General features: G+C 47.9%; 1 protein-coding gene across 4 annotated transcripts in view; it reads left to right on the forward strand.

Annotated features, from left to right (window-relative positions):
• NAT9 (N-acetyltransferase 9) overlaps window positions 1–14,092 on the forward strand; it is a 28,901-nt gene extending 14,809 nt beyond the window's left edge. For all 4 annotated transcript variants that reach the window (XM_088482597.1, XM_088482598.1, XM_088482599.1 and 1 more), the window contains one exon: window positions 13,913–14,092. The gene's annotated coding sequence lies outside the window, so the exon portion shown is untranslated. The remainder of the gene's footprint in view (window positions 1–13,912) is intronic.
• The last annotated feature ends 8,643 nt before the right edge of the window (window positions 14,093–22,735 follow it).

The following is a 22,735-nucleotide window of genomic DNA, read 5'->3' on the forward strand; positions in this document are numbered from 1 at the left end:
CAATACCTAGATATCTACTCTCAGGGGTGCACATCCACACCTTTTACATTTATTCTATACCTCGATATCTACTCTCAGGGGTGCACCTGCCCACCTTTTACTTTTATTCTATACCTAGATATCTACTCTCAGAGGTGCACATCCACACCTTTTACACTTATTCTATACCTAGATATCTACTCTCAGGGGTGCACCTGCCCACCTTTTACTTTTATTCTATACCTAGATATCTACTCTCAGAGGTGCACATCCACACCTTTTACATTTATTCTATACCTCGATATCTACTCTCAGGGGTGCACATCCACACCTTTTACATTTATTCTATACCTCGATATCTACTCTCAGGGGTGCACATCCACACCTTTTACATTTATTCTATACCTCGATATCTACTCTCAGGGGTGCACATCCACACCTTTTACTTTTATTCTATACCTCGATATCTACTCTCAGGGGTGCACATCCACACCTTTTACATTTATTCTATACCTAGATATCTACTCTCAGGGGTGCACCTGCCCACCTTTTACTTTTATTCTATACCTCGATATCTACTCTCAGGGGTGCACATCCACACCTTTTACATTTATTCTATACCTCGATATCTACTCTCAGGGGTGCACCTGCCCACCTTTTACTTTTATTCTATACCTAGATATCTACTCTCAGAGGTGCACATCCACACCTTTTACATGTATTCAATACCTAGATATCTACTCTCAGGGGTGCACATCCACACCTTTTACATTTATTCTATACCTAGATATCTACTCTCAGGGGTGCACCTGCCCACCTTTTACTTTTATTCTATACCTAGATATCTACTCTCAGAGGTGCACATCCACACCTTTTACATTTATTCTATACCTCGATATCTACTCTCAGGGGTGCACATCCACACCTTTTACATTTATTCTATACCTCGATATCTACTCTCAGGGGTGCACATCCACACCTTTTACATTTATTCTATACCTCGATATCTACTCTCAGGGGTGCACATCCACACCTTTTACTTTTATTCTATACCTCGATATCTACTCTCAGGGGTGCACATCCACACCTTTTACATTTATTCTATACCTAGATATCTACTCTCAGGGGTGCACCTGCCCACCTTTTACTTTTATTCTATACCTCGATATCTACTCTCAGGGGTGCACATCCACACCTTTTACATTTATTCTATACCTCGATATCTACTCTCAGGGGTGCACCTGCCCACCTTTTACTTTTATTCTATACCTAGATATCTACTCTCAGAGGTGCACATCCACACCTTTTACATGTATTCAATACCTAGATATCTACTCTCAGGGGTGCACATCCACACCTTTTACATTTATTCTATACCTAGATATCTACTCTCAGGGGTGCACCTGCCCACCTTTTACTTTTATTCTATACCTCGATATCTACTCTCAGGGGTGCACATCCACACCTTTTACATTTATTCTATACCTCGATATCTACTCTCAGGGGTGCACCTGCCCACCTTTTACTTTTATTCTATACCTAGATATCTACTCTCAGAGGTGCACATCCACACCTTTTACATGTATTCAATACCTAGATATCTACTCTCAGGGGTGCACATCCACACCTTTTACATTTATTCTATACCTAGATATCTACTCTCAGGGGTGCACCTGCCCACCTTTTACTTTTATTCTATACCTAGATATCTACTCTCAGAGGTGCACCTCCACACCTTTTACATGTATTCAATACCTAGATATCTACTCTCAAGGGTGCACCTCCCCATAGATATCTACTCTCAGGGGTGCACCTCCACATCTTTTATATTTATTCTATACCTAGATATCTACTCTCAGGGGTACACCTCCACACCTTTTACATTCTATACCTAGATATCTACTCTCAGAGGTGCACCTCCACACCTTTTACATTCTATACCTAGATATCTACTCTAAGAGGTGCACCTTCACACCTTTTACACTTATTCTATACCTAGATATCTACTCTCAGGGGTACACCTCCACACCTTTTACATTCTATACCTAGATATCTACTCTCAGAGGTGCACCTCCACACCTTTTACACTTATTCTATACCTAGATATCTACTCTCAGGGGTGCACCTCCACACCTCTTACATTTATTCTATACCTAGCTATCTACTCTCAGGGGTGCACCTTCACACCTTTTACACTTATTCTATACCTAGATATCTACTCTCAGGGGTGCACCTCCACACCTCTTACATTTATTCTATACCTAGCTATCTACTCTCAGGGGTGCACCTTCACACCTTTTACATGTATTCTATACCTAGACAATAGGGTTCAACTATTATTGTTACTGTGGATAATTATGTGAATAGAAACTACTAGTGAAAACTTTGTGCTTAAAATATCCCCACTTTCCCTCCACCTTCTTTTCCTCTGACATTTGATGTCCCACATGTTGTAACCCATTATTCTGCAAGTAGCAGAATTTCACCTCAAAAATGATGTAATTATTGGCTTAGTAAAAACCTCTAAAAAGTGCCTAATTAATCATTAGGGGGGTGACCAGGGGTTTGAACCAAGTCCCGACATTTGTATCTAAACATAGAGATCATTTGTGCCGGGCGTGTTAAGTCACATTTATCCGCATTAACCCACATAAATGGGTTTTTGAGGGTGATTGAATTCGGGCCTTAGAATTGACCTTATTCTTCCACTACTTTTAAGTGTTAACTGATCTTCAACTATCCTATAAACAATAGTACAGAGAATCAGAAATAATCTGAAAAATCCTAACACCAGGTATTTTTATTATTTCTTTTAGTCGGTGGGGGAGAGGGGCATTGTAATATATCTTGAACTTTTTTTTCATGTTTACTTTGATGATTCATGTACATGTTACATATTTTCTTAACACGTGGCACTCGCCTATAGCAGCATACATTTCTGTGCTGTATAACGACTTGGCGCGGTTTTTCTAGAAGAACTGATTCTGCTCATTATTACTTACATTTCCTTGCAAGTGCTGCTCTCTTCAGGCCAGAATGAAACTTATCAAGGCCCGTATTCAATTTGAGGCTAAAAGTCCAGACTTTTTGCCTGCTGGACTTTTCGCCTGTTTTCCAGGCGGAAACGTATCGCGCGCGTGCCCGATATTCCCTGTATTCAATATAAAAGGACGCTAAACCGGGACCCAGCGAAACTTGGATCGGCGGAAAAAAAAAGGGAATTTTTGGGAAATCATCCTGGGACCCCCCCTAAAGATGTCCAGACATGGAGGATCACTATGGGTACCCCCGTTTTTGCCTGCTGAAGGGAAGTCGGGTTTCTAAATAGCCGCGGCAGGTGCATAAATGCGGCTTTGAAGAAGGTGATGCAGAAGAGCATTTAGCATTTTTTGGGGGAAAATAACTATGCCCATAAAATTTGGGGTACATGAAAATGGGTTCAAGCATATTTTTAAGTCCCTAAAATGTTTTTAAGAAATTCTTCAAAAATGCACCTGCCGCTACAACCCGCAATGAAGAAAACACCTGCCGCATACTTTGGAACCCTTCTAGAATTATTTAAGCTATTTTAGAAGTGTGTTCCCTATTTTTTTTTTTTTAACCCCAAAATGTAAAATTATTTTTTGGGGTGTCACAATTTTTTTTTTAGAACTTTATTTTGCACACATTGTTTTTAGGGGCCTTTCCCAATAAAAATATTTATATTAAATATATTATCCCCGGCGAAAAGTCAATGTAATTGAATATGGGGATAATGTCAATAGGCGAAAATTTATGGCCCCAAGTAACCAATTAAAAAGTTAATAAAGTTGTCTGCTTTAGCTCCTGATGATTTCCTCAGATGCTGTAAATGGTATTACTGAATTTAGGGAGACCTTAAAAGCTTGCTAATGCTTTTAAGGGCTCTGTAATACCAAGGGGTAAAGGTATCAGTGAGGTCCGTGTGAGACTGCCCGATGTTCTAAAGTAGCAGTCATTTAAAAGGCGAAACCAGGTTGATTTTGCCTTTTAAATGACTACTACAGTAAAACATCGGCAGTCTCACACGGAACTCACTGATACCTTAAGGATCACAGGACACAAATTATTTGTGAATATTATCAAACCTTGCAACAGGTGGTCATATGAAGGCAGGAATCCATACACTTATGAAAGAATTACAGACTTGCTCCTGTATTGTCACAGCTTTGGATCCCTGCACCAAGGAATAAGCCTGTCATATAGCTATTTATATCATATTAAAATTGATACTTTATCGCACGCTGCATAAATATTTGCTGTATAACTGATTTGAAAAAGAAGTATTCATATCTTATCATAGGTTCATAATAACTGGCTCTGTCCATAATAAATTAAAAATGTTTCCAAACTAGTACATTCCGGAAGACCAGCCTGTGTTAGATGGACGGGGAACAGTGGAATCTTTTCTTAATAGTGGTGTACATATGCCCTCTCCTCAACTTCGATCGGGATGCCATCTGTCAGGATTCCGGCGTCGGTGTATAGGCTGGCTTCGGGATTTAGCCACCTATGTTTAGTCCCGGGTCGGTATTCCGACGCTGGGATTTCAACAGACAGCATCCCGGCCGTTGGTATTTTGACTACATCTCCTCCCCAACATGCCAGTTATGTGGCATTTAGTTGCTAGTTTATCATCGAAACATCTCTAAACAAGACCTTATGAGCCCTCTCATTCCTCTAGGTTCAGCATTTTGTGATTTTTAGTTGAAGATGAAGTGGAAGGTTGGACTAGGGTAGGACAAATGCACTGGAGAACTTTTTGCATAGTCCTAAAATTTGAATATAGTTATTCATGTCATTATTAACTTGTCTTTTCTGAAATGATAAACTCATTTCTACTTCAGGGTCCATAGGGTATCCACAGGATACCTTGGGGTATAGGTGTGACGTCAGTCGCTGGGCACCATAGAGTTAAGCTTTTCAGCCTCCCAGGATGCACTAGGTCCCCCTCCTATACCCCGCCCCCGGGCCAAGGCACCTCAGTTTAGTTTGGTGCCCGGCCGGCGTCGGGTGCACCTGTCGGAGTGGGGGGCTAGAAGAGCCCCTGAAGCTTTCTTCAGTGCAGCTGTGGCTGCACATCTGGATGTACAGCATGGACAGTCAGTCCTGACATCCATGCTGTCTTCCCTACACCCCCGCCGGTACCAGAACGCCGGTACCGATCCGGGGATGCTGGTGAGCATCTGGGGTCACAGCTAGCGGTGACCCCAGATGTTCCGGACCATGGCCGGATCCAAGGGGGACAAAGGTAAGCAGCGGGGTCCCGCGGTGGGTCCCCGCTGGTCACATGGTCCTAAGTCCCCAGGCAGGGGGCTCCCTGGGGACTGGCTGCAGCGTGGAGCCAGGCGACCAACCTGCGCTTTCCACTACCCCCTGGGACAGCGGACCGCAGCAGAGCGGTAGCGCTGCGGCGTCCCAGGGGTTAAATGCATGCCAGGGGAGCGCGCCTTCCCTGTCTCACAGCCGGCGCCTCCCCCGCTGCACACAGCCCTCCCTGCATGCTGCCGACTGGTCCTGTGGCAGCGCTCCTCCCCCAGGCCAGCCTCCTCTCTGCTCCTCGGCGGCCATCTTCTCCAGAACGCATGGTGAACGCTGCTGGAAGCGCTGGACGGAAGCATCGTGGTCTGGGTCCCCCCGCATACCTCTCCTCTGCTGTGGCTCAGGTCTGTGTATGCAGCGCTGTGTCCTACCAGGCCCTGTGTCTGTGTAGTTGAGTGATCAGCGCTGTTAGTGCAGGAATTGTTATTTCTCTGCATTGTATGTGACTGTGCTAGCGCTGCCTGTAACTTTTCTTCTCTAAACTGTCAGCTTTATTACTGTCCCTGTTCTTCTGCAAAAGCCCTTGCGGTGCGGTGCTGCAGGGTGATCTCTCGCCTATTTAATACTTAATTGGTGAGAGAGGTCACATACGTGGTGCCATCATGTCTGAAAGTGATTTTCCCCTCCGGCTACAGTGTACCACGTGCAAAGTACCGTTAGCGGAGGGGGAGGGTAGCGCGGAGGGCCTTTGCCGGCAGTGTTTGTCCATGGCGCGGCCTATTACGGTTACAGCACCGGTACAGGAGCCGCCCTGGGCTTGTTTCGCTCAGGCGTTAACAGCTTTAGTGGGCCAGTTAGCTCCGCAGCCCGCGTTTACTCCGATGGGTTTGTCCCAGCAGTCTGTGGTGTCGTCACCCATGCAGGGGTTCCCACGACAATTGGTGGTACCCCACAGTCTCCCTATTTCCCCGCTCCCGGGTTCTCAGGAGCCAGCGTGGGTTAACTCCCTGACGAGTTCTGTACAGCACTTGTCGGATGTGTTGCAAGGGGAGTCTGTGATGCGGCCTCATAAAAGGCCGGTGGCGTCTCTGTCCGCTCCTTATGAGGATGACGAAGGGACGTCTGATGATGGGGAGATTCTGGATCCTTACGATCAGGAACCTCTCCATACTAAGGACGCTGATGCTAAGTCCAAAATATATATTCCTGGACTTATTCGGGCGGTCCGCACAGCCTTGGTGATTGAGGACGAAGTTCCCCCAGCGGCTAAATCTAAGTATGCCTTTTTTAAGGATGTGAAGGGTGACGCCACAGTCTTTCCTCTTTCGGGTCAGTTGGTGGACCATGTAGAGGAGGCGTGGAAACAGCCTGGCAAAAGATACCAGCCGCAGAGACGCCTGGCGGTGGCTTATCCGTTCGCGGATAATTATTTTGCTAAGTGGGAATCCCCTCCACAGGTGGATTCTCACGTGACCCGTCTTGTCCGTAGTGCCACATTGCCGATGCCATCCATGTCCTCCCTTAAGGATGCTACGGACCGCAAGGTAGAAATCTGCCTGAAGTCCGCTTATTCCCTTGCAGGGGGGGCAGCACGGCCGGCTATGGCCATTTGCTGGGTTGCCAGAGCGATGGAGCGCTGGGCGGATTCATTAGAGGTTTCTTTTGAATCCGACTGTCCGGCCGAACAGGCGGAGTTGATTGGTAATCTCCGTGATTCGGCCACCTACATCAACGAGGCGGCTCTAGACATTAGTACTCTGGTGTCTAGAATTTCTTCAGCAGCGGTAGCTGCTCGTCGCACCTTGTGGCTGCGATCCTGGAAGGCGGACGCAGATTCCAAGAAAGGTCTGGAAGCGTTGCCGTTTACCGGAGAAGTTCTCTTCGGTCCGGATCTGGATAAGATTGTGGCCACGCTGGCGGCAGCCAAATCTGCTTGTCTCCCGTTGGCCGCTGCTCCTTCTGGTTCGGGACCATCGTCCTTTCGGTCATCTAGGGCCCAGGGCAGGCCCAAACCACAGTCGTTTCCTCGACAGGCTGGCCCTAAGAAATCGGTCAAGCCCCGGAAGCAGGCATGGAGTACCAGACGTCCGGCCCCCAAGCCAGATGACAAGCCTGCGGCCTGACGGTCCGGGCCTCCCTTTGGGGGATCCCAGGGTGGGAGGCCGCCTGCTACAGTTCGCCCAGTGTTGGTCGACCACTACGACAGACACTTGGGTTCTGGAGGTGGTTTCCCACGGATACGCCCTCTCCTTCCGGCACAGACCCCCGGCTCGCTTCTTCACCACGGGTCTCCCATCAGACCGGAACAAGGCTACGGAGCTGCGGAAGGTATTGCACACTATGCTCCAGGCTGGAGTTATAGTGCCTGTTCCATTCTCCCAGAGGGGCCAGGGTTTCTATTCAAATCTATTTTTGGTACAGAAACCCAATGGGTCATTTCTACTTCAGGGTCCATAGGGTATCCACAGGATACCTTGGGGTATAGGTGTGACGTCAGTCGCAGGGCACCAAAGAGTTAAGCTTTCAGCCTCCCAGGATGCACTAGGTCCCCCTCCTATACCCCGCCCCCGGGCCAAGGCACCTCAGTTTAGTTTGGTGCCCGGCCGGAGTCGGGTGCACCTGTTGGAGTGGGGGCTAGAAGAGCCCCTGAAGCTTTTTCTTCATGCAGCTGTGGCTGCACATCTGGATGAACAGCATGGACAGTCAGTCCTGACGTCCATGCTGTCTTCCCTACACCCCGCCGGTACCAGAACGCCGGTACTGATCCGGGGATGCTGGTGGGCGTCTGGGGTCACAGCTAGCGGTGACCCCAGATGTTCCGGACCATGGCCGGATTCAAAGGGGACAGAGGTAAGCAGCGGGGTTCCGCGGTGGGTCCCCGCTGATCACATGGTCCTAAGTCCCCAGGCAGGGGGCTCCCTGGGGACTGGCTGCAGCGTGGAGCCAGGCGACCAACCTGCGCTTCCACTACCCCCTGGGACAGCGGACCGCAGCAGAGCGGTAGCGCTGCGGCGTCCCAGGGGTTAAATGCATGCCAGGGGAGCGCGCCTTCCCTGTCTCACAGCCGGCGCCTCCCCCGCTGCACACAGCCCTCTCTGCACTGTGCTGACTGGTCCTGTGTCAGCGCTCCTCCCCCAGGCCAGCTTCTCTCTGCTCCTCGGCGGCCATCTTCTCTGCAACGCATGGTGAACGCTGCTGGAAGTCTGGAAGGAAGCATCGTGGTCTGGGTCCCCCCGCATACCTCTCCTCCGCTGTGGCTCAGGTCTGTGTATGCAGCGCTGTGTCCTACCAGGCCCTGTGTCTGTGTAGTTGAGTGATCAGCGCTGTTAGTGCAGGAATTGTTATTTCTCTGCATTGTATGTGACTGTGCTAGCGCTGCCTGTAACTTTTCTTCTCTAAACTGTCAGCTTTATTACTGTCCCTGTTCTTTCTGCTAAAGCCCTTGCGGTGCGGTGCTGCAGGGTGGTCTCTCGCCTATTTAATACTTAATTGGTGAGAGAGGTCACATACGTGGTGCCATCATGTCTGAAAGTGATTTTCCCCTCCGGCTACAGTGTACCACGTGCAAAGTACCGTTAGCGGAGGGGGAGGGTAGCGCGGAGGGCCTTTGCCGGCAGTGTTTGTCCATGGCGCGGCCTATTACGGTTACAGCAACGGTACAGGAGCCGCCCTGGGCTTGTTTCGCTCAGGCGTTAACAGCTTTAGTGGGCCAGTTAGCTCCGCAGCCCGCGTTTACTCCGATGGGTTTGTCCCAGCAGTCTGTGGTGTCGTCACCCATGCAGGGGTTCCCACGACAATTGGTGGTACCCCACAGTCTCCCTATTTCCCCGCTCCCGGGTTCTCAGGAGCCAGCGTGGGTTAACTCCCTGACGAGTTCTGTACAGCACTTGTCGGATGTGTTGCAAGGGGAGTCTGTGATGCGGCCTCATAAAAGGCCGGTGGCGTCTCTGTCCGCTCCTTATGAGGATGACGAAGGGACGTCTGATGATGGGGAGATTCTGGATCCTTACGATCAGGAACCTTTCCATACTAAGGACGCTGATGCTAAGTCCAAAGTATATATTCCTGGACTTATTCGGGCGGTCCGCACAGCCTTGGTGATTGAGGACGAAGTTCCCCCAGCGGCTAAATCTAAGTATGCCTTTTTCAAAGATGTGAAGGGCGATGCCACAGTCTTTCCTCTTTCGGGTCAGTTGGTGGACCATTTAGAGGAGGCGTGGAAACAACCTGGCAAAAGATACCAGCCGCAGAGACGCCTGGCGGTGGCTTATCCGTTCGCGGATAATTATTTTGCTAAGTGTGAATCCCCTCCACAGGTGGATTCTCACGTGACCCGTCTTGTCCGTAGTGCCACATTGCCGATGCCATCCATGTCCTCCCTTAAGGATGCTACGGACCGCAAGGTAGAAATCTGCCTGAAGTCTGCTTATTCCCTTGCAGGGGGGGCAGCACGGCCGGCTATGGCCATTTGCTGGGTTGCCAGAGCGATGGAGCGCTGGGCGGATTCATTAGAGGCTTCTTTTGAATCCGACTGTCCGGCCGAACAGGCGGAGTTGATTGGCAATCTCCGCGATTCGGCCACCTACATCAACGAGGCGGCTCTAGACATTAGTACTCTGGTGTCTAGAATTTCTTCAGCAGCGGTAGCTGCTCGTCGCACCTTGTGGCTGCGATCCTGGAAGGCGGACGCAGATCCAAGAAAGGTCTGGAAGCGTTGCCGTTTACCGGAGAAGTTCTCTTCGGTCCGGATCTGGATAAGATTGTGGCCACGCTGGCGGCAGCCAAATCTGCTTGTCTCCCGTCGGCCGCTGCTCCTTCTGGTTCTGGACCATCGTCCTTTCGGTCATCTAGGGCCCAGGGCAGGCCCAAACCACAGTCGTTTCCTCGACAGGCTGGCCCTAAGAAATCGGTCAAGCCCCGGAAACAGGCATGGAGTACCAGACGTCCGGCCCCCAAGCCAGATGACAAGCCTGCGGCCTGACGGTCCGGGTCTCCCCTTGGGGGATCCCAGGGTGGGAGGCCGCCTGCTGCAGTTCTCCCGGTGTTGGTCGTTCACTACGACAGACACTTGGGTTCTGGAGGTGGTCTCTCACGGGTACGCCCTCTCCTTCCGGCACAGACCCCCGGCTCGATTCTTCACCACGGGTCTACCATCAGACCGGAACAAGGCTACGGAGCTGCGGAAGGTATTGCACACTATGCTCCAGGCTGGAGTTATAGTGCCTGTTCCATTCTCCCAGAGGGGCCAGGGTTTCTATTCAAATCTTTTTTTGGTACAGAAACCCAATGGGTCATATCGTCCGATTCTCAACCTCAAAGCACTCAACAAGTCTTTGCGGGTCCCGAAGTTTCGGATGGAGACCCTACGGTCCATCATTCTGGCGCTGGAACCTGGGGACTACATGGTGTCATTGAACTTACAGGACGCTATGGCGGTCATGGCGGCTTCTCTGCGGCTGCAAGGAGTCCGCATGTTGCCGTACTTGGACGACCTGTTATTGGTGGCAGGATCTCCAGAGCTCCTGTTACACCACTTGGACCTGACCATTGCACTGCTGCAATGGCACGGCTGGCTAATCAACTGGCAGAAGTCCACTCTAATCCCGTCTCGGAGGATTCTGCATCTTGGAGCCTTATTGGACTCGGGACAGCAAAGGATCTTCGTGACGGAGGACAAGATCTCTGCTTTACAGTCAAGGGTGCGCAGTTGTCTGCACAGCCGCCGGGTGTCCTTACACTCGGCGATGAGGTTACTGGGCTCCATGGTGTCGGTGTTCGACATGGTGGAATACGCCCAGTTTCACTCCAGACCTCTGCAGCACCTGATCCTGTCCAAGTGGAACGGGCTGCCTCAGTTTCTGAAGTTCCAGACGATTGTGCTCACCCCGGAGGTTCGCCTGTCCCTTGCGTGGTGGTTAAAGACGACCCACCTCAACAAGGGACGTCCGTTCTGGGTTCCAAATTGGGTCCTGTTGACAACGGACGCCAGTCTTCGGGGCTGGGGAGCAGTTTCGGGTCCACACTTGTTCCAGGGCAGGTGGACGCCAACAGAAGCGGAGCTTCCAATAAATATCTTGGAACTCCGTGCGGTCTTCAATGCTCTCCAGCAGGCACAGCGGTTTCTCCAGGGTCGCCCGGTGCAGGTCCAGTCAGACAACGCTACCACCGTGGCCTACATAAACAGGCAAGGAGGAACTCGCAGTCGGGTGGCTCTCGTAGAGGTCTCTCGGATCCTGGTTTGGGCGGAGCGCAATCTTCCGGCCATATCAGCGGTCTTCATCCCGGGAGTGCTAAATTGGGAGGCGGACTTTCTAAGTCGCCAGGACGTTCATCCGGGGGAATGGTCCCTGCACCCGGACGTTTTTCAACTACTGGTGGACAGGTGGGGTCTTCCAGAAATCGACCTCATGGCTTCCCGGCACAACAACAAGTTGCCGGTGTACGGGTCTCGCACAAGAGACGAAGGGGCGTCTCTGGTGGATGCTCTGTCCGTCCGGTGGACGTTCAGGTTCGCATACCTGTTCCCTCCGGTCTCCCTTCTTCCACGGGTAATCCGGAAATTCAAACAGGAAGGATGGACGCTCCTGTTGATAGCTCCCACGTGGCCCAGACGGCACTGGTTCTCAGACCTTCAGGGTCTGTCCGTGGACAGTCCTCTGCGGTTGCCGCTACGACCGGACCTTCTGTCTCAGGGTCCTTGCCTTCACCCGGACCTGACTCGACTGTCTTTGACGGCGTGGCTGTTGAGACGGCCATGCTGAGGTCCCGGGGGTTTTCCAGCTCTGTGGTGCGTACCATGTTACGAGCTCGGAAACCGTCTTCCGCGAGGATATACCATCGCGTGTGGCATACGTTCTTCCAGTGGTGTCGACCGAGAGGTTATGCACCGCGGGAGTTTCGTCTGTCTCGGATTCTCGCCTTCCTGCAAGCGGGACTAGATCATGGGCTTCGCCTTGCTTCTTTGAAGGTACAGGTTTCGGCCCTATCTGTCTGGTTTCACCGTAGGATTGCTACAATCCCGGATGTGCGCACCTTTATGCAGGGTGTTCTCCGCATTCAGCCGCCCTTTGTTCCACCTGTGGCGCCTTGGGATTTGGCTGTGGTCCTGAGGGCTCTCCAAGGACCGCAGTTTGAACCACTGGGCTCAGTGGATCTTAAATGGCTAACAGCTAAGACTGTTTTCCTTCTGGCCATTGCTTCGGCCAGACGTGTTTCTGAGTTAGGGGCTCTTTCTTGTAGACCCCCTTTCTTGGTTTTTTATGGGAACAGGGCAGTGCTCCGCACTCGGCCCGAGTTTCTTCCCAAAGTTGTTTCCCAGTTTCATGTTAACGAGGAAATAGTTGTTCCGGCCTTTAACTCACCGGGTCTTTCCGTGGGTGAGGCCTCTTTGGATGTTGTGCGGGCCTTAAGGACTTATGTTGACCGCACTTCTTCGTTTAGGAAGTCGGACGCTTTGTTTGTCCTCTATGGCTTCCGTAAAAAGGGTTGGCCTGCTTCAAAGCAAACTTTGGCAGCCTGGATCCGTATGGCTATTTCTGAAGCTTATCTTCATGAAGGCCTACCGGTCCCTCCTTCTCTGAAGGCTCATTCCACTAGGTCTGTGGGTCCTTCGTGGGCAGCTCGACGTGGTGCCTCGGCAGTTCAGATCTGCAAGGCTGCTACGTGGTCCTCTGTCCATACCTTCGTGAGGTATTACAGGTTTGACACCTTCGCCTCTCAGGATGCTTCCTTCGGGCGGCGGATTCTCCTTTCTGCACAGGAGCGTCCCCACCCTTAAAGGATACTGCTTTGGGACATCCCCAAGGTATCCTGTGGATACCCTATGGACCCTGAAGTAGAAAATATGAGATATGGTAAGAACTTACCCTTGTTATCTCTATTTCAACGAAGTCCATAGGGTTCCACAGGACTCCCGCCCTGTCGCACCTGTGCTGCAGATGGGCTTTGCTCTGGTCACCGGTTTTCCGTCTCCCTCTGGTGAGAATGTGATTCTTGTATGTGTCCAGATCTTTTTTCTCTCTCTTCCTTCTCCTCCTCCGGCCTATGGCTTGATAACTAACTGAGGTGCCTTGGCTCGGGGGCGGGGTATAGGAGGGGGACCCTAGTGCATCCTGGGAGGCTGAAAAGCTTAACTCTATGGTGCCCAGCGACTGACGTCACACCTATACCCCAAGGTATCCTGTGGAACCCTATGGACTTCGTAGAAATAGAGATAACAAGGGTAAGTTCTTACCATATCTCATATTTTTGTGTAGGCCATTAATAAATGTTTATTCATTCCATTGCTTTAATGAGATTGTCTGAAGCCTCTCTAAAACCTTTATAAGTAGGTGCTCCAAACAGTAACCCCAGAGTTGCACTATAACTGTAAACGTAAAGTGGTAAAGTTATAATCTTCTTTCTGTTACCCAATACTATCACTTTTCATCTCTTACCGTTTATGTTTTCAAAGTTTTCAGTTTCTGTATTTGCTAATCCAGTTTTCCTGTTACAACTTTTGCTGCTTTACCCAAAGCAGTGACATGTGAGTGCCTTCTAACTTTACCAGCAGGAATTCTCTTCACCTCTATTACTTTCATGTGTAGCTGTAGTAGTTTTTTTTTCCCTTTCTAAATGCTGTTTGGTATATTTACTATTTTTTTTATCCTTTTAGTTTTATATTTTATTATTGGGAGTGCAGTTGGTATTACACAACTCTCTGGAAGAAGTTGGCCTGGGACAAGACATCGTATGTTCTGAAACATGATGTAAACGACAGAAGACAGAAATGCATGCTTTTGCCATGCGTTCTAGCATGGAAATTGCAACAAATAAAGTATTTTCATATTGAGTATATATTCTACTTATATCTTTATCACAATTGCAACAGACATTTTTCTTTTCTCCATTTCTCACACTTAAGGCTCGTATCCACTAGACGAGAAAAATGAACGATTATGACATCGTTATCGTTCAGTCGTTTATTAACCGTTCAATAAAATGCCGGCAACGACCAGCGATGCGCGTTCCCACTTGTCGTTGTCGGCATTTGTCATCGCCTGAACGTGCAGGTCAACCTGACAAGATCGTCAGGTTGTGCATGTTCAGGGATGAGAGAGGGTGTCTGCACTGAATGACATATCATTCAGTGTGGGCACATTATCCACTGCACAGGTTGGTGAACGATTACAATGTTGTAATCGTACAGTCATTCCACTCTTGTGTAGTGGATACGCACATTGTTTATTTAAAAAAAAAAATTCAGTTTCTTAAAACGTGTCTCATTTGACAGTATTTTGCTAGAGTTAGCTTTTCACAGAGAATACTGTTTGGACTTAGTAAATATTTAGCCACTTAACTGACAATTTTTCCAAAAGTGACCTATAAAATATTGCTATATTTAAAAAAAAAAAATTTAATTAGAAAACATATTACAATATTTTGGCGAAAAAATTACTAGAGGTGTCTAAGTCTCCCCCCCTCCCCCCCCACCAGTGTCTATAGGTCCCCATTTTAACCATACCCTCCACACACCTCAGTTTTACCACACCCACTAGTAGCAATAGATTCTCCAGAGGCATTACCCATCTCCCCAGTGGTAATAGATCTGTCAGCAGTCAGAGACCGCTACATCGCTGCTAGGGGGCTGGAGGAGATCCGTTCTGTACATGTGCAGATCGGGAAAAAGAATAAAAAGCAGTGCAGGTGATATGTGCCCATAGAGGATAAGTAACATTCAAATGAAATAATAAAAATCCATTCTCTATAATGACACAAAGAGATGGTATCAATAAATAGATTAAAACATAAAAAATATATACAGATTCATAAAAAGGAATGAGGAGCTCCTGCAATAGTTAGCTTATACTACAAGCAAATGCTTAAAAATGTTTAATAGCAGTCTCCTTTATACGCAGTCTTCCTATACCAGAGTTGGTATTAAACGCATATATAACATGCATACGGTCTGTTTGTTATGCTGTAGTGATTAATTGCAAAACAGTAACAATAGTACATTTCACCAATGTCAAACTTGTGACACCAGCTAAAGTATTTATGTAGGGTTATGTACAGGATGCCGGCAGTCAGAATACCGACAGTGGCATACTGACAATCAGAATCCTAATGCATGCAGGTAAGTACTACCCGTAACCCTCCCCCCCGCAGCCTACCACACTCTAGAAATACTGTATCTAATATAGATTGATGAGTAAATTGTTTGTAATCAATGTAGAATACAGATAGATTCCTAGCAACATCTCGCTGCTCGTAAAGGCATATTTACTTTTCCATCACAATAAAAAAGTTGTCGTAAAACCAGTGGGTGGCAGGGGTTACCGCTGGCAGAAGCACAAAGCCCCACATTAGCCCTACGGATTCTCATATTAGCATAAAGTAGAAAGGAGTTTATGTATTAGGCCTTGAAGAGAGATAAAGTAGCAACCAATCAGCTCCTGTCACTTTACAGGCTATGTTTGAAAAATGACAGTTAGGAGTTGATTGGTTGGTACTTTGGCCCTCATTCAGAGCCGTTCGCTATTTGCGGTCGTTCGTTTAAAAACAAGGGGTGGCTATTCAAATGATCCGTACGCACATTGCAGTCTGTTCACACCTCTAAGTCTGAACGAACGAGCAAAACATACGCTCGTTTATTCGTTAAAAACGCCCCCTGGCCGCTCGCACCATACGTCATGTCCGCTATTTATTAGATTAATCGAGTACATCGACCAGCGTATGAACTGCTCGCTATTCTTGTGGTTGGTGTTTGCTACCACAAATTTGCGAGCAGTTCTGGCTATAAAATAACCCAGTGACGTGGACAATGACGCTGCTGTTTTAAATATACACACCCATAAAACGCCCGTTTTGACCTTTAAGCACGCCTGCGTTCGGATCTCCACTCCCCATTTTCAAGCACCTTCCCCTGTTACCACCCACATACGCCTCATTCTGTCACTCAAAATAGCAGGCACTCGCAATATAGCGTACAAACGATTTTCGGCCGCACTGACTAGTTCGCGCATGCGTACTAAAAACCGTACGCATGCGCAGATGTGCAAACATCGCTCGGAACGAGCGTACTGCCGCTAACGAGCGGCTCTGAATGAGGGCCTTTAGCTCCATCCACTTTATTGCTCTCCAAGACTTAGTACATAGACCCCTAAAAATCAGGCTTCCGTGGCTGACCATGAATACAGCCACTTTGCGTGTGACTCAGAATCAGCCACTATGGGTGCTGCATGGGTTAAAGTGGGCCGGAACGGGGTGGAACTGCGTTCCATTAGTTCCATTTGGAGGCGGAACGAGGGAGGCTCCATTTGCCGGGCACTCACTGAGATTTTGTTACCAGCGGGCGCCCGGCTCCTTCCCCACAGCGGCAGCCGAAGGCTGGAGTTCACTCCAAAGCTCCGGCTCCCTCAGTGGGCACTATGTGAGAGACGTCATGACCGGACGGCAGCGGACGCAGGAGTGGGGCTTAAGGTAAGTACTGTGTTTGTATTTAAAAAGTGGGACATTACTACCGGGAAGAACTACTACGGTGGACATTACTACTGTGGGCACTACTACAGAGGACATTACTACTGGGGGCACTACTACTGGGCACTTCTATTGGGGGCATTGCATAAGGGGCACCACTACTGTGAACACTGCATAAGGGGCACCACTACAGTGGGCATTGCATAAGGGACACTACTTCTGTGGGCATTATGTATAAAGGGCACTACTACTGTGGGCGTTATGTTTATTAGGGGCACTACTACCGTGGGAATTGTGTATAATGGGCACTAATGTGGGCATTGTGTAAAAAGGGCACTACTGTGTGTCATAACATGAATACGGGACACTACTATGTGGTGCAATGTGAATCAGGGGCACTATGTGTGATGTAATGTGAATAAGATCGTGCTACTGTGGCATAATTTGAATTGAGGATACTATAGTGTGATCACGCCCCTTTCTTTTGAGACCATGCCCCTTTTTTTGCAGCCTACGGCGCACTGTCCCTTTATTGAGAAAGCGCTGAGGGGTGAGAGTTCCATCACGTCTCTAGGACCACTTTAAGCACTGGGGTGTGTGGTGTGGGTCCCCATTGATCCAGCACCCATTATAGATACACCAATGGTTATTGTGGTGTAATACTCACATTTATTTTCTTTATGTCATGAAATAAAAATGGATTTGATTTGGAATTCTTACTACTGGCCAACATACAATACTACATTATGTAATGTCCACAAAAGAAAACCAACTCTGAATATTTTTCTTGATTACTTACAAAAAAAAAAAAAAATTGATTATATCATACATAAATAAACCCAGGAACAATAAATTGTCTTCAGATGTATTCATTGCTTTCAAATAAAATACAACCACAGTTGGTTAATGCATTTCCAAACAAAAGCTTAATCAGGAAGAGCAACTATTACTCAAAGCAATAATAGTAAAGGATATTGAAAAGCAGGGAACAGATACAAGATTTCAAAGAATTTTATTGTATCCACCAGAATTCTGTCATGTCCACAAAGGAAATGGAGACAATATGGCACAACTGTGATGTTTTCTAGAGCAGACCATCCTTGAAATTGAGTATAATTGCAGTAATACTGCTAGTTATACCCCTTTTCCACCTAAATTCCGGGTCTGACCCGGAGTTGGAACAAAGTTCCTATCCGGATCAGACCCGGAATTTTGCCGGCGCTGACTCGGGATATTCCCGAGTCAGCGCCGCTCACACCGCAGTCGGGTCTGCATAGACCCGGCTTTTGCGGAGTGAAAGTGGACGCTTGGAGATGACGTCATCTCCAAGCGCCACTGAAGCCGGACCAATCGGCCGGCTAGCAGCGCACTCCAGGTCATCGTGACCCGGAGTGCGCTGTTCCCATAGCAGGGTTTCACGGGCTACGCCTGTGTTAAACCCTGCTAGTTACCTGGGTTGGATTGCCGGGTCACTCGACCCGGCGATCCAACCCTCTGCCCTTTTACACCAGGGAGCTGCCCGGGTTAACCCTTCAAAAACCCGGGTTTTAGCTCCGGTGTAAAAGGGGTATTAGTGAGGCCACTGAGAGGTCTATGATGCTCTGACAGATATAGGGAGGAATTCAATTAGCTGCAGTACAAAAATGTTTACCGCGGCTTGGTTTTGCGCAGTAATTTAGCTTACTGCATGTATGCGCACTCAAACTGAGTGCACAATGGTAATTCTGATTGATAATAACCGTATTAAGTGTGGAGCAAAAAAGTGCAAACTAATATTGGATAACTGTATAGAAGTCTATAAGTGGCCAAATTCAAATTATTTGGGGCTCTTAAAAGGTCAAATGGCTGATTTTTGTAAAACAGTGAAAAATTTACAGAAAGCAAGTGTTTTTCAGCTGATTAATACTCCAGATAATGGGGTTCATAAAACGCATGTAAGTTGATCTTTTGTGTCATTTTTGCCACTTTTCTAAATTAGTTAAACATCTGTAACTCCCGTCTGCAAGTTTAAAAACACCTGTTTCATTAATACAACACCTGCACATCTTTTTAACCCATAACCCTAAAAATTAGATGTCATTATTGGCCAAATTAAGCTAATACAAAACTACTAAGTACCTAATTAAGCATTAAGGGGAGTAGGTGTTTCAGGGGTTCTGAGACAAGTCCTAACATTTTTACCTTAAAATAGGGTTTGTCCCCAACTTTTCACCTGCTCAAGAGCTGTGAACAAAAATCTGTGTTAAATCCTATGGAAGGCTAAGGTGGGGTAACTTGCACGGATAATTAAATTGAAAAACATTTGATCCCGGATGTGTTAAGTTGCATTTACCCTTTCACACACATTCTTAGCGTATTTGGCCTAGTTTTCTGGTTCTGACTCTAGCCTTGAATACTACTCTTTTGACTGCAGCCTGGCCTGACCCCAGCCTTGAATACTGAATATTTTGACTGCTGCCTGCCTTAACCACTGCCATGGATACTGACTACTCCCCTAGACCATAACCTGCAGTAATCTTTTGCTCTGGATCCAGGCTACCCTATCTGATTTCTGTTTGGACCATAATTAGATTCAGTCCTTGCTGTGAACATTGTCAGATTGCCGGATGGATTGTGGGTAGAGCTATGTTAGCACTAACAGTGTACATAGCAGCTGTCTCCTATATATCTAGCATTAGATTCAAGTTGTGCAATAAACCTCTACGGGATGCTGGCACTCGGGATCCCGGCTGTCAGAATCCCAACGCCGTCATCCCGACAGGGTTAGGATATAGACACCTGTCGGTAGGTCTCCTAACCTTCCCCACTTCCTAAACCAGACCCTTACCCCCTAGTGCCTAAACCTAATCTCAACCCTCCGCATCCTAAACCTAACCCTTCCTCCCTAGTGCCTAACCCCACTACTTACCGCCGCGATGTCCACGCCGACTGTCTGTATTACTACTACCTTTACGTGTTTAAGAGCTGGAAGCAAGTGAGTACTTGTGAGCACTATATGCTCTAAGGCAGGGGTCTTCAAACTTGGCCCTCCAGCTGCTGTGGAACTACACATCCCAGCATGCACTGCCACCTTTTTGATATAACAGCATGCTAAAACTATGTGCAGTGCATGCTGGGATGTGTAGTTCCACAGCATCTGGAGGGCCAAGTTTGAAGACCCCTGCTCTAAGGAAAAGGGGTTTGCTGTAGGTAAAGTTCATGAAACATGACCTAGCAAGTTAGGATGGTCGGGAGCTCCTTTACACTCCCATTAAATATGATTACCTAGCCAAAGAATGGACACTGCACAAACTCCATGTCCAGTAAGAAATTTCCAGTAGTGAACAGCCATTATCCACTAAATTGGCTGCTCGGTGACGATAGACAAAGAGATAGATGCAGATATTTATTTTAAGTGCTCAGAGTGGTCATACAGTACGTAAAGCTCTTGGCACAAATCAATTCTATAAACATAGCTAGTGAGAGCAAGAAAGAACTGCCCTTAACAGGGATTACTAAAAATAATTTTCTGATCAATTTGGGAAACTTTGCTGGGGTAATCCAATTAGGTGCAAGTTGGCTTGTGCGAGCAGTTCTCACAGGGAACTCGCACTGTGAATTGCAGTTGCAATCCAATTCCAAACTTTCTCTCTGAGCAGTGGCGTAACTATAAATTTTGCTCCCCCATGCCAATAAAGACGACGTTTAAGGTGTGTGGTTACATGATACAGCAACGTGCCTTACACATTATGACACACTAAGTAATGCCACTTACAACACAGTGTGCCACACTGGAATGCCCCTTACAACACATTATGCCACACAGCAATGCCACACTGTAATAGTGCCCGTTATGCAATGCCCCCTGTAGTAGTGCCCATTATGCAGGGCCCCCTGTAATTGTGCCCATATGCAGTGCCCCTTGTAGTTGTGCCCTTTCTAGTAGTGCCCCCTGTAGTTGTGCCCATTTTAGTAGTGCCCCCTGTAGTGAGCCCCCAGTGGTGAGCCCCCTGTAGTTGCAACCAGTAATCAGCCCACTGTAGTTGCACCTAGTTGATCCCAATAGTGAGCCGACTGTAGTTGCCCCTAGTGAGCCCCCTGTAGTTGCCCCCAGTAGTGAGCCCCCTGTAGTTGCCCCCAGTAGTTACTCTCCCCCCCCCGTGCGCACACAAACACACAAAAAAAAAAAAAAACACCTTTATACCCGCTCCAGTGCTGCTGCCGCCCATACCCCGACGTCCGTTCCTCGGCACTATGGGAGTGACGTCATGACGTCACTCCCATAGTGCTCTGCGGAACCCGGAAGACGGAGCTCACTCTTGAGCTCCGTCCCCGGCGTCCGCTCCTCGGCACTCTGGGAGTGACATCATGACGTCACTCCCATAGTGCCCTGCGGGACCCGGAAGTCGGGGGGAGCTCCGTCCTCCGGCTGCCGCCGGGGGTTTCAATAGGAGCCGGGCGCCCGCTGGTAACACACTCAGCGGGCGCCCGGCAGATGGAGGGAGTCACGGGAGTTCCTCCACTGAGTGGCATAACTACTGACCCCGTCGCCCCCAAGCTATCCAGCGCCTCCAAGCCACCGCGGGGGCTGCCGGGGCAGTAGTTACGCCACTGTCTCTGAGGGTGTAGAAAAGGTAGGGCAAATCTTTATTTTAAGGTAAAAATGTTTGGACACAGTGCAGAACCACTTGGACAACCCACCCCTATGACTAATTAGGCATTTGGACTTATTCAATTAGCTCAATTGACCCAATAATATGTCATTTTGGGTGCTAAAAAATGGCCTCAAATTACTCAAAAACCATTTTTTTTTCTATAAGTTTAGGCACCCCAAATTACTGAAAGTATTTTTAAAAATGAGAAATAAATGCTTTTTATTTAATTGTTTTACATTTTTTCAAATTAAAGTGGCCTGAACACAAAATAACAAAAGTTAGCTTTTTTATCTTTGTTTTTAATATAAAAAAATGCACAAATCAGCCATTTGACAGTTTAAAAATCTCTAGTACTCTCCTTATGCCCACTAACAGCGTTCTGTATAATTCTGCTAACGAAGTTGTCAATTTTTTTGGGCCCCACATTTTTCATGCACTTCTCCGTAGTCGCATGCTGTAGAAAATTTGCACACCCTTGCAGCGAGTAGTTCGAATAGGCAGTTCTAATTGGATCTCACGGGTTGGGTATGGGATGCCGGCGGTCAAAATCCCAACAGGGTTAGGATACTGACACCTGTCAGTAGGTATGCTAACCCTCCCTGGTGCCTAAACCTAACCTTCCCCCCTACTGCCTATACCTAACCTCCCCCTCTCCACACCCTAAACCTAAGCCTCCCCCTAACCCTGCTACTTACCTTTGGGATGCCAGCACCGGGATTCTGACAGGCTGAGGAAGCCGCTTATGGTGCACACTAGGCGGAGAAATGCGTTACATGGTACCCTTCTTTGTATGTTTAAGGAGCAACATTTGTAAGCTGAATATCACTGGGAGCACTCCTCGAATCCAGGATTAAGAGCACTATCTACCCTAAACAGTCCCTCCTCTATGGCTGCATGTATCGGGAACACCAGCATGATAGCACTTCCGGACTGCAACTGTGCAAAAAGAATGAGGAGCTTTACAGCTGATTGCTTGATTATTTTATGAGACTAGTAGTATCTTCTAACTGAGCTTGGAAAAAGCTCACTTACTAACTGCTTCAAATAATTTCCACTGCTTACAGTTTGGGAAATTGCAACAACACTCCCTAATAATCTTAAGAGGAGTTTACTACTAATGACCTTTACTGAACTTTGTATATACTGGCTAATTAACAGCTATAAAAACCCTGCTTTGAAGATTTCTGGCTTACTAACATTTTTGCATTTTTAATATACTAATATCTGCTATCTATGCCGGCTAATATAGCTTATAGTTGCCTGCGACAGGTCACATAACAGGGCTACAGCATAGCCAACCAATAAGACTTACGCTTGGGGGTTCAGAATTACAAAACACTAAACGTGCGGATTCTTGGTGTTGTCCTGAATAGTGGCTTGACACT

This window comes from Taudactylus pleione, unplaced genomic scaffold, assembly GCF_031769625.1.
Source record: "Taudactylus pleione unplaced genomic scaffold, aTauple2 ptg000290l, whole genome shotgun sequence".
In the NCBI taxonomy this organism is placed as follows: domain Eukaryota; kingdom Metazoa; phylum Chordata; class Amphibia; order Anura; family Myobatrachidae; genus Taudactylus; species Taudactylus pleione.